At 38.2% G+C, this 12,578-nt stretch overlaps 1 protein-coding gene across 2 annotated transcripts in view; it reads left to right on the top strand.

Moving 5' to 3' along the window:
* The window catches only part of FAF1 (Fas associated factor 1), a 487,841-nt gene that overhangs the window by 105,098 nt on the left and 370,165 nt on the right, over positions 1-12,578 (top strand). The gene's annotated exons all lie outside the window — the stretch shown is intronic.

The following is a 12,578-nucleotide window of genomic DNA, read 5'->3' as shown; positions in this document are numbered from 1 at the left end:
ATTTTATGTGTCAACTTGGCTGGACCATAGTGCCTGGATATTTGAACTGGCATGCTAGATGTTCTGTGAGAATGCTTTTGGTTGAGATTTATATTTATATTGGTGAACTTAGTAAAGCAGATTGCCCTTTATAACATTGATAGGCCTCACCCAATCAGTTGAAGGCCTGGACAGAAAAAAGATTGACATCTCCTGAGCAAGGGGGAATTATGTAGTAGATGCCAACTGCAGCATTGACTTTTTCCTAAGTATACAGCCTGCTGACCCATCTTGTAGATTTTGGACTTGCCATCCTCCTTAACTGCATGAGCAAGTTCCTTAAAATTAAATTCTCACTTTCTCTCTCTTTCTCCCCATCCTATTAATTTTCTTTCTCTGGAAAGCTCTGAATAATACAAGATCATTTAGACCAACCCCTTTGGTTTTACAGATTTGGAAACATAAAGACTAATAAAGAGAAACAAATTGACCAAGATCAAACATCAAGTTATTGAGAAAGCCACAACATGAACCCATCTCTTGGTTTCCAGTTCAACACTCTTATTATCTGAAATAACCATGCCCAGAGCTATAAAACCAGGTGGAAAAGCTCACCCTCTTCTACTTCAAATAAAAAATAAGCATATTGAGTACTTTCCATACATCAAGTCCTTCTGAAGTAGTTTGTATTTTTCTTTCAGTTTAATTTTCACAACAGCCCTAGGAAATAACTATTATTATTATTGTCTTTAATTTTGCATATTTGGAGGGCAAATGACTTGCCTAAGATGACACAGATAGTCAGCAACAGACCTGTTATCTGAATTTAGATCTCTGTATCTGGGATTGGGATTCGTAATTATTATGCTACATTCTCTGCATATTTCTTTTATACCCATCACTTACTGATAAGCAAGGAAGAAGTGATTTGGATTCAGTGAACTTTTGATTCTCATCAGCCTGGAGCCTTTTCCCTTCATTGGTTTGGCACGATAAGTGATTCATACAGCTTACCTTTAGGTGTTAATTATTTATGATCCCTTATCTTTTGTTAATACTGATCCTTTCCTGAGTGAAAATATCTAGGCTGTTGTCTGACTGTTGCTAGTTGAGACATTTCTGCAGTGGATGCTTTTACCATGAAATTATGTTCCATGGACACATGTAAATTTTCTGCTGCCATTAACCCTTATTGTCTCTCCTGCATCTTATTTCTCCTGCCTTTTCTCCCTTCCTGTAGTACCAGTAGAAGGGGCTGAGGGGAGAGGGTGGTGGTGGGGAGAAGTTTTTCATTTAGTCCCTGGGCCTCTCCAGGCAAGAATACTGGAGTGGGTTGCCATTTCCTTCTCCAGTGCAGGAAAGTGAAAAGTGAAAGTGAAGTCGCTCAGTCGTGTCCAACTCTTTGTGACCTCATGGACTGCAGCCTACCAGGCTCCTACGTCCATGGGATTTTCCAGGCAAGAGTACTGGAGTGCGGTGCCATTGCCTTCTCCGAGCAGAGCATTAAGTTGCATATTACTTTCAGTTTCATATAGTTACAAAGGGAGCTTACTCATTATTAGTTTATAGGACTAAAAAAGGAAAAAATACAACCAATTCAATGGTTTGTGCTCCTTTAGCATTTTGATTTTTGAGTGCTAATATTTAAAGTGTACAAATAAGATGGTGATCAATCAGTAAAGGATTAACATTTGGGAACTGGGATTGGAAAGACTGTAGATTTTAATAGCACTTACCTTGTGCAAATTACTCAAGTTTACTGAACTTGAGGTAAATGTCCTGCAGATCTATTGTGTAATAGATTGAAGGCAATTTTATTTTGTCATTATTTAGTATATTTGGAGCACCCGATACACAGCTTTCCTTCTGTCTTCTAGAAAATCAATCAGCTGTAAGTGCTGTGATGAATGCAAAGAAGTAATACATTGTTCTTGCCTGTGGGAGCTTAGACTCTAATTGAGGACATAGAACATATCAGTCAGTTCAGTTCAGTTGCTCAGTCATGTCTGACTCTTTGCAACCCCATGGACTGCAGCACGCCAGGCTTCTCTGTCCATCACCGACTCCCGTAGCTTACTCAAACTCATGTCCATTGAGTAGATAATGCCCACCATCTCATCTTCTGTCATCTGCTTCTCTTTCTGCCTTCAATCTTTCCCAGCACCAGGGTCTTTTCAAATGAGTGAGTTCTTCCCATCAGGTGGCCAAAGGATTGGCGTTTCAGCTTCAGCATCTGTCCTTCCAATGACTATTTAGGACTGATTTCCTTTAGGTTGGACTGGTTAAGGGACTCTCAAGAATCTTCTCCAACACCACAGTTCAAAAGCATCAATTCTTCAGCGTTCAACTTTCTTTATAGTCCAACTCTTATATCCATACATGACTACTGGAAAAACCATACCTTTAACTGGACAGATCTTTGTTGGCAAAGTAGTGGCTCTGCTTTTTAATATGTTGTCTAGGTTGGTCATAACTTTTCTTCTAAGGTGTAAGCATCTTTTAATTTCATGGCTGCAGTCACCATCTGCAGTGATTTTGGAGCCCCCAAAAGTAAAGTCTGTCACTGTTTCCTTTGTTTTCCCATGTATTTGTCATGAAGTGATGGGACTGGATGCCATGGTCTTAGTTTTTGAATGTTAAGGTTTATGCCAGCTTTTTCACTCTCCTCTTTCACTCTCATCAAGAGGCTCTTTAGTTCTTCTTCACTTTCTGCCATAAGGGCAGTGTCATCTGCATATATGAGGTTATTGATATTTCTCCCGGCAATCTTGATTCCAGCTTGTGCTTCATCCAGCACAGCCTTGACATACTGCTTTCCCAATTTGGAACCAGTCTGTTGTTCCATGTCCAGTTCTAACTGATGCTTCCTGACCTACATATAGATTTCTCAGGAGGCAGGAGAGGTGGTCTGGTATTCCCATCTCTTGAAGAATTTTCCACAATTTGTTGTGTACCTGACTGAACTGAACTGAACACAGTCAAAGGCTTTGGCGTAGTCAATACAGCAGAAGTATGAGTTCTTCTGGAACTCTCTCGCTTTTTCAATGATTCAGTGGATGTTGGCAATTTGCTCTCTGATTCCCCTGCCTTTTCTAAATCCAGCTTGAATATCTGGAACATATAAAGCATTTAACTGGGAGAAAAAAGATTAACATTATAAGGCAAAATATATTACTGTGCTAAGTGAGTGACCCATAAAATAAGCATATTCAAATATATTTTGGCAATAAAAATTGAAAGAATGTGAGAATGCATGAGAATGCTCAGGGTAGGAAACAGAGACTTGAATGGGCCTCATGACTATTGATTGGAGTTGATGAGCTTAGCTTTTAAAAGAAATATGGGGGGTTATTATATATGTCTGAATATGAGATAATTCTCATTTTCCAGTGACAGGATAAAAATATTTTTGTTAACCTGAAGATATAAACTTAAAAAAAATAATTTTATTTATTTTTGGCTGTGCTGTGCCTTTGTTGCTGTATGGATTTTTCCTTAGTTGCAGTGAGTGGGGCTTATTCTCCAATTGTGGTGCTTGGGTTTCTCTTTATAGTGACTTCTCTTTTTGTAGAGTAAGGACTCTAGGGCATGTGGGCTTTGGAAGTTGCAGTATGTGGGGGTCAGTAGTTGTGGTACATGGGCTTAGTTGCTCTGTGTCATGGGATCTTCCCGGACCAGGGATTGAACCTGTGTGTCCTGCATTGGCAAGTGGATTCTTTACCACTGACCCACCAAGGAAGCCCTATAAACTTTTTAAAGCTTGTATACGAAATAGTCATTAAGTTAGCTTATTAACTTATATATACATGTTTTAAGTCATACAATATAAAATGTTACTTTAGAAATGTTGCTTTTAAAAAATACTCATGTAATGAAACAATTATATTCAAACACTTCACACACATTTTAAACGTTAGTGTCTTCCCCATTACTGAAATTAGTCTCGTATTTTTCCAGAGCACCTGATCTTAATTTTTATTTAAGTGGTTTAAATTAGAGCACTTAAAATCTGGATGTGGTACTTTTTCTGGAAATTTTAATCTCAAGCCAGAAGAACTTATTTGCTATTCATGAGCTTTACAATGAAACCTTTTCAAGTAATCTTTAACAGGCTTATTTATAATGAATGTAAAGTTTTAATTCTGAGCCAGTACCTTCCCCACTCTGCCAAATAAATATGAAATTTGTTGAATTTCTTTGCCATCCTTTTTAACTGATTCCATTTGGTAACTTGTTTTCAGTGTCCAGAACTAGTATTGTCTAAAGTTGCTTTAGGCTCTGTGTCTTTTCTAAATAGTTTTTTGTTCTTAAAAAATAAAATAATGTAAAGACTCAGCTATAGGGCAGTTTCCTCTTTTCTTTGGGATAGTTTTGGGGGACAAATTTAACCCTGTATTCAGTGTCATCATTTAAAATTGACCAGAGTATTACAAGTCAGTTAGTAAGTTAGGTGAAGGAGGTGGTTGAAGTGGAATGGAGAGTCTAGAACAGTGCTGTTCAATACAAAAGCTACTAACGCCATGTAGGTATTTAAATTATAATTTAATTCCTTGGTCCCACTGGCCATACTTCAAATGATCAATAGCCATATGGGACTAGTAGCTACAATATTCTATAGTGCTGATACAGAGTATTTCCATCATTGCAGAAAGTTCTGTTGGGTAGCACTACTCTGGAAAGGTGTTCTGTAGCCTTAAAGAATTCAGAGATTTCTAGGGATGATCATATTGGTGGTAGCAGTCAGTTCCATGCTTCCCTCCACCTCAGCCGTCCAATCCAGCCATCACCTTCCATTCCTCCACATAGACACAGATGAGAGGTGGATTGATTTTCCAGTTCCTAAAATAGACTTAGTGACCTAAGGAACTGTAGTAAATTTTAGTATTGCAAGTAAATTATGGAGATTTGTACTGTATTGATTGATACTCAAAAGTATCCCCTCTCCTCTATGCTGTCAAGAAATAGACCCCATGATTAAAAGAGCTGGACTTTTTGGAGTCAAAGAGGCCCCAGTTTGAGTGCTCAATTCAGTTCAGTCGCTCAGTTGTGTCCAACTCTTTGCGACCCCATGAACCGCAGCATGCCAGGCCTCCCTGTCAATCACCAACTCCCAGAGTTCACCCAGACTTATGTCCACTGAGTCAGTGATGCCATCCAACCATCTCATCCTCTGTCGTCCCCTTCTCCTCCTGCCCTCAATCTTTCCCAGCATCAGGGTCTTTTTAAATGAGTCAGCTCTTCGCATCAGGTGGCCAAAGTATTGGGAGTTTCAGCTTCAACATCAGTCCCTCCAATGAACACCCAGGACTGATCTCCTTTAGGATGGACTGGTTGGATCGCCTTGAAGTCCAAGGAACTCTCAAGAGTCTTCTCCAACACCACAGTTCAAAAGCATCAATTCTTTGGCGCTCAGCTTTCTTTATAGTCCAACTCTCACATCCATACATGACCAATGGAAAAAGCATAGCCTTGACAAGATGGACCTTTGTTGACAAAGTAATGTCTCTGCTTTTTAATATGCTGTTTAGGTTGGTCATAACTTTCCTTCCAAGGAGTAAGTGTCTTTTAATTTCATGGCTGCAATCACCATCTGCAGTGATTTTGAAGCCCAGAAAAATAGTCAGCCACTGTTTCCACTGTTTCCCCATCTATTTCCCATGAAGTGTTGGGACCAGATGCCATGATGTTAGTTTTCTGAATGTTGAACTTTAAGCCAGCTTTTTCACTGTATGTGATTTTGGATAAATCTCTTATTTTTTCAGAATGTCATTTTCCTCATCTGTTAACATGCTTACTTCATAGAGTGAGGATTGAGATAGGTAATGATGTGTAATTACGCCTTGCACACAACAGATCCTCTGTTTCTTCTCATTCCTCTTTAAGACTGAAAACACATATAATCAGATTTATTCACTTGACACTCTATCAGAAATTCACCGGGAAATATTTTTGAGCTTTTACTATATGCAAAGTTCTCTTCTCAGTGCTAGGGAAATAACAGTTTCATCCAAATCCCTGCCATGATGAAACTACATTTTCTTAATGGGAGACAGAAATAAATGATATAAATAACATTATATAGTGTATCAGAAAATATTAACTCTAAGGGAAAATAAATAAAACGGGGAAGAAGGCTAAAGTATGTTGGATGGTGCTCTGCAGTTTTTTGTTTTTTTTTTTTTTTTAAGAAAAAATAGACAGGTGATAGTTGAATAAAGACCTGGAAGAAGGGAGTTAGCAAATCATCCATGTATCTGGGGGCAGGAATATTTCAGGCTGGGGTAATAGTGACCACAAACATTCTTGAAGTGAGAAATAACGTCTGAGATTTTCCCAGGAACATCAAGGAGACACAAGTATGGCTCGGGAAAAGAGGAGACGGACAAATTAGAGAGATTAGGAGAGTGAGGGAGGAATAATGCATCTTAAGGCTGTTGTCTTTTTATATTAAGGAACATATCAGTGGAAGATTTTGAGTAGAGCTTTTATGTGATCAAATAACTTCACTATTAAATAAGAATACATTGAAAGTGAGGAAGTGCAAGGCTCAGAAATCAGTTTGGAGGCTGTTTTAATAATGGAGGAGAGAGAAGATGGAGACTAGGACCAGAGTCGCAGTGAAATGTGGTAGCAGTGAAATATGATCAGAATCTCAATGTTTTTCAGAAATCGGAATTTGCTAATGAGTAGAGAAGGAGGGAATAGTGAGAGAAAAAGGGAGTCAAGGATAGTTCTGAGGTTTTTGGCTGGGCCAACTGGAAGAATGGAGTTGCCATTTATTAAGGTTGTGAAACTTTCTTTATTCTTCTTAATGTTGTATTGTTATTTGTCCTCCTGGTTTCCAAAAGTTTGGGGCTGTCTTGCCTGTTTGTTATCTGTAGTATCTAGCACAATTCTGTATACAGAGTAATTGCAATCTATTTCCAGAATTAAATTGATTTTTTTAGATGAACATCAGTCTCAAAATGGAGGTAGCTGTATTCAGGACTGCTAGTGACCAGAAAAAGTGTTTTCCTTATGTTGCTGCTTGTAATATAAAGCGTATCTGGTTTGTTGGCTTTGCTCAACCAACTAAAAGTCTTCCCTTGACTACTATAGGATGTCTACCTCTATAAAACTTTCAGACTGCTAACGTTAAGACATTTCTGTCTCTTGGGTTTTGGCTTGCCAGTTGAATCTAGAAAAGGCAGATTAATGAACTTGCCCTTTCTTTTTCCACAGTCGATAGATAGAGCAGAAAATAATTATTGTGTAATAGGCAGCAGAGAGAGGTTGAGTAGCCCTTTATGTGATGCTGACTAAAGTCTAAGTACCATCCAGTTGCCTAAGGAAGAGTCAAGAATCCAGGGAAGGGAAGTGCCCGTACCAGAAACCACCTTTCTTACATTTCAGTTTTAGTAAATGAGATCTTGGTGTTCGGTTTGTTTTGATCTTAGCTATGTTGTTTTTGCTGTTTGTTTTTTCATCTATAGGTATTTGACAAGGGTGAGTCTCTCCGGTACCATTATTAGTCTTAGGACTTGCCTTGTATTCCTCAGTCTTGATTCTGCATGTTGGGCTATTGTGATAGTGATATCTATGTGGAAATATTCAGCGAGTGTTTTTTTTTTCTTTTTGTATTAGACTAAAAGCAAATTGTAGAATGGTTACATTTCTTAAATTGTTTTGCTTTTCATTTTTTCCCCTGAAAAAAATCAATTCAGAACTTATTAAAACCAAATATTAGCCTGTTAGAATCTGTTATAGGATTGCCAGTTGGAATTCTTTCTATGGGAATAATAAACAGCAAGGTTAATAAAAAGAAATTTGGGTTTAGAGTTAGGTAAGGATGTTAAACTTTTCGCTTCTGCTTTGGTCTGATCATCTTATCTGTAACTGTTAGAGTATTTTGATGATGGTAGATCTTTATGTAAACAGTGAAGAGAGAGAGGAAGCATCTCCAGATATAAGTTGTCTGCAATTGGTAAAGTGTTGTGTAGAAAATTCTCTATTTTTAAATAGTGTCCTTCCCTTGCCTTCAGAATTTTATGATTAAAATCTGTTTATGATTTCAGACAAGGGTAGCTCTCAATATGATAGCAGTTACAATAAAAGCAGTTCACCTTTACTGGGTATTTTACTATGTAACAAACACCATTTAAGCATTTTATATGTGTTAGAAAGTTTCATAAAAAGCCAGTGAACAAGTACTGCTATCACTGCTGGCCCCTCCCCCCCACATTTTATTGATGAAAGAACTGAGCCAGAGAGAAGTAGACTTTCTCAAGATTATGCAACAAGTAATGATGGCGCTAGAATATGAGGGTTTCTGGCTCAAGAGCCCTCGCTTTTTGCCTATTTAACAACATATGAGTGAGTTTATGAAGAATGTGTTCCTTTAGACATAAATTTCTGAAATAATAAGGGGCTTGGGGGAAATAATAGATTCTGTTGTATTGTAATGGCAGACTAGCCGATTTTATCTAGGCCTCTAAAAATGTATGCTATAAATTCTCTATGAAAAGTGAAAAAGTGAAAGTATTAGTTGCTCAGTCATGTCTGACTCTTTGCAACCCCATGGACTATAGCCCATCAGGCTCCTCTATCTATGCAGTTCTCTAGGCAAGAATACTGGACTGAATATTTATTACCTTCTCCAAGGGATCTTCCCGACCCAGGGATCGAACCCAGGTCTCCTGCATTATAGGCAGATTCTTTACTGTCTGGGCCACCAGGGAACCCCACAAATACTCTATAGTTGTCCCAAATCTAGTTGTGCATCAGAATCACTTGAGGAGTTTGTGGCGGGAAGAAAGATTTCTGGGTCTTCAAACCACCTGAAGTAGGATCACTGGGATCAGGACTTTATGTATCTGAATTTCTAGTCTAGCATGAGGCAGACATTTATGCACCACTGATGTAAAGGACACCACCCTTATGGCAGAAAGTGAAGAGGAACTAAAAAGCCTCTTGAAAGTAAAAGTGGAGAGTGAAAAAGTTGGCTTAAAGCTCAACATTCAGAAAACGAAGATCATGGCATCTGGTTCCATCACTTCATGGGAAATAGATGGGGAAACAGTGGAAAAAGTGTCAGACTTTATTTTGGGTGGCTCCAAAATCACTGCAGATGGTGACTGCAGCCATGAAATTAAAAGATGCCTACTCCTTGGAAGAAAAGTTACGACCAACCTAGGTAGCATATTGAAAAGCAGAGACATTACTTTGCCAACAAAGGTCCGTCTAGTCAAGGCTATGGTTTTTCCATTGGTCATGTATGGATGTGAAAGTTCGACTGTGAAGAAAGCTGAGCATTGAAGAATTGATGCTTTTGAACTGTGGTGTTGGAGAAGACTCTTGAGAGTCCCTTGGACTGCAAGGAGATCCAATCAGTCCATTCTGAAGGAGATCAGCCCTGGGATTTCTTTGGAGGGAATGATGCTGAAGCTGAAACTCCAGTATTTTGGCCACCTCATGTGAAGAGTTGACTCAGTGGAAAAGACTCTGATGCTGGGAGGGATTGGGGGCAGGAGGAGAAGGGGATGACAGAGGATGAGATGGCTGGATGGCATCACGGACTCGATGGACGTGAGTCTGAGTGAACTCCGGGAGTTGGTGATGGACAGGGAAGCCTGGCGTGCTGCAATTCATGGGGTCTCAAAGAGTCTGACACGACTGAGTAACTGAGCTGAACTGAACTGATATATAGCACATAACAAAACTGATTAAAACAAAGACCACGTAATAGGGATGGATAATTATGGTGGCTAACATTTGTGGAGTATTGTGTTGTATTATCTCATTTAATCCTTATAACAGCCTTATGAAATAAGTTGGTATTATTATCTCCACCTTATGGATGGGAAACTAAATCTTAGAGTAGTCAAATTAACATGACAGAAGTCACACAGGTAATAAGTACATGATAGAGCCAGGGTTTGAAAACAGACTTGTCAGACTGTGGAACACAGGAATTCCCTTAATTGATCTGGTTAAATTATAGTAGATCACAGGTCATAAAGAACTAAATACCGAATATGAATTGTTACTGTAGTTTTTTTCTTTGCTTAGAAACAAAGATATAAAATGAATATATAAAAATTAGTGTTTGCATGCCATCTGCCTTTTATCCATTTTCTGTTAATGGCAGTAAATTATCATACCTGCATTTTCTCTAAGGCCAGCATTTCAGTATTAACAATTTGGTTGATGCATGCATATATATATATATAACTGTGATGCATAGCTATATAACTGTAACTGAGGTTTGTATTGAAGCTCAGATGTGCATGTTATCTCCTTCTACTCCGATACTTCTATTTAATATTGTCTGTGATTTTTTCCCTACATACTGCTTTAAAATGTTGGCATTCCAAAGGTTCCATCTTGAGACATTTTCTTTGTCCACACTACCTCTCATTTTGGGTGACTTCACTCCTAGGACTTTTACAAATACTTAAAAAAAAAGTGGAGATATGAAAGATTTAATATATTATCTTAACCACTTTTAAGTATATAGTTTGATAGCATTAAATATATACACATTATTGAGAAGTAGATCTCCAGAACTTTTTTATCTTGCAGAACTGAAAATCTGTACCCATTAAATTATAACCGTCTTCTCTTCCCCCAGCTCTTGGTAACTGCCATTCTATGTACTTTCAGTTTCTATGAATTTGACTACTCTAGGTACCTCATATAAGTGGAATCAGACAGTATATGTTATTTTTTACTGGCTTATTTCACTTAGCATGATGTCTTAAGATTATCCATGTTGTAGTCTGTGACAATATTTTCTTCTTTTTAAGGCTGCATAATACTCTATTGTTTGTATGTAACACTTAAAAAAAATCTCTTATCATTGATGGACATTTGGGTTGCTTCTGTCTCTTGGTTATTGTTGCTGTGAATGTCAATATAAAAATATCTCTTTGAGACCCTGATTTCAGTTATTTTTGATATTTAACTAGAAGTGCGATCACTAGATCATTTGGTAGCTCTGTTTTTCCCTAGATACTTTTTAAGTGATTGACTCATCAGTCCAAACTCAGTATCTCAAACTCACACATTTTAGTTTCTTAACGATCTGTTGGATATCTCTTTATGAATGTTCCATGTGTAGTTCAAAATCAACATGCCTAAACCTGAAAGCCTCAAACCTCCCTATCCTTACTACCCTATTCCTTTACCCATATTCTGTGGCATTCATTTATTTTTTTCACTTGAACATTTAGTATATGTTAACTCATACTACGTAGGTATTAGGTACCATTGATCCTGATGATGGTGCATTAGTGAACAAAATAAAGACATTTGGAGCTTGTTATCTGATAACAAACAAGGAAATAGTAGGTTGGTTAAGGAAGGCCTCTCTTAGATGATCATTGAGTAGAAACTTGACTGGAGTGAAGGAGTGAGATATGTGGCTATCTAAAGGAGTAGCATTCCAGACAAAGGGAAGAATAAGTTAAGTAGTTTAATGTGGGAGCATCCTTAGCTTGCGCAAGAGATTGTAAGGAAACCAGAACAACTTGGTAGGGTTAGTAGAAGATGATGTCAGAGAGAGAGAGCTGGAGCCAGAATATATAGAGTCTTCTAAGGTCCGAATAAGGACTTTGACTTAGAGTCTGATGATATGCGAAGGCATAAGAGTTTTGAGTAGGAAAGGGATTTTATTTGGTTGACATTTATAAGCATCATGCTGGCTGCTGTGTGAATAGGCAGTAAGTGTGTGGAGCAAGGATGTTCAGAGACTGTTGGAATACTACGCCAGAGGAAACATGGTGATTTAGACCAGGGTGATAGCAGAGAACATTGGTGAGGTTCTACATTTTGAACATATAATGAAGAATTCCTCAGAGATTAAATTTGAAGAGAGAAAGAAAGGAATCGAGGATGATGTATGATTTTTGACTTGAACGGTGGAACCATTAGAATTGCTTGTAATTTTTAGTGATTGAGAGAACTGGAGCAGGAGCAGTCTCCTCATCCAAGTCAGAAGCCCAGATTTCATATTCAGCAGTTTTTTCCTTTTCAATTCGTATCTCACAGTGCTACTAAAATGATTTTCCTAAAGGGCAAATTTGAGTTGCAGCAGTTGCCTCCCTCTTATCTTCAGGTTAAACAAAACTTTTAATGCCTTTATCCCACATCTCATAATCTAACTCTTGCTTACTTTTCCAGCTGGCCTCTCACTGCCTCCTAATGTAAACTGTTCCTGAAGCCACACAGAATTACTTTTACCTTCCTGGGTAAATTAAGTAGATCCACTTAAAAGAAAGAAAATCTGTCCCTGAATGCTTTCATTCAATTTCTTTTCCCTGCAAGAGCCTTGTTTTAATACTTGCTTCAAATAATCATCCTTTCTTCCCAGCTTTACTCCTAACATTCAGCTTATTGCCACTGTTTTGCTTTTAGAATATGTTATGTATTTCTCCATTGAAGTCCATAATGCTGCTGCTAAGTTGCTTCAGTCGTGACCGACTCTGTGCAACCCCATAGATGGCAGCCCACCAGGCTCCCATCCCTGGGATTCTCTAGGCAAGAACACTGGAGTGGGTTGCCATTTCCTTCTCCAATGCATGAAAGTGAAAAGTGAAAGTGAAGTCGCCCAGTCGTGTCCG

The sequence above is a fragment of the Ovis canadensis genome, chromosome 1, assembly GCF_042477335.2.
Source record: "Ovis canadensis isolate MfBH-ARS-UI-01 breed Bighorn chromosome 1, ARS-UI_OviCan_v2, whole genome shotgun sequence".
Lineage (NCBI taxonomy): Eukaryota > Metazoa > Chordata > Mammalia > Artiodactyla > Bovidae > Ovis > Ovis canadensis.
Note: the sequence above shows the minus strand (reverse complement) of the source record. Positions and strands in the feature narration are given on the sequence as shown.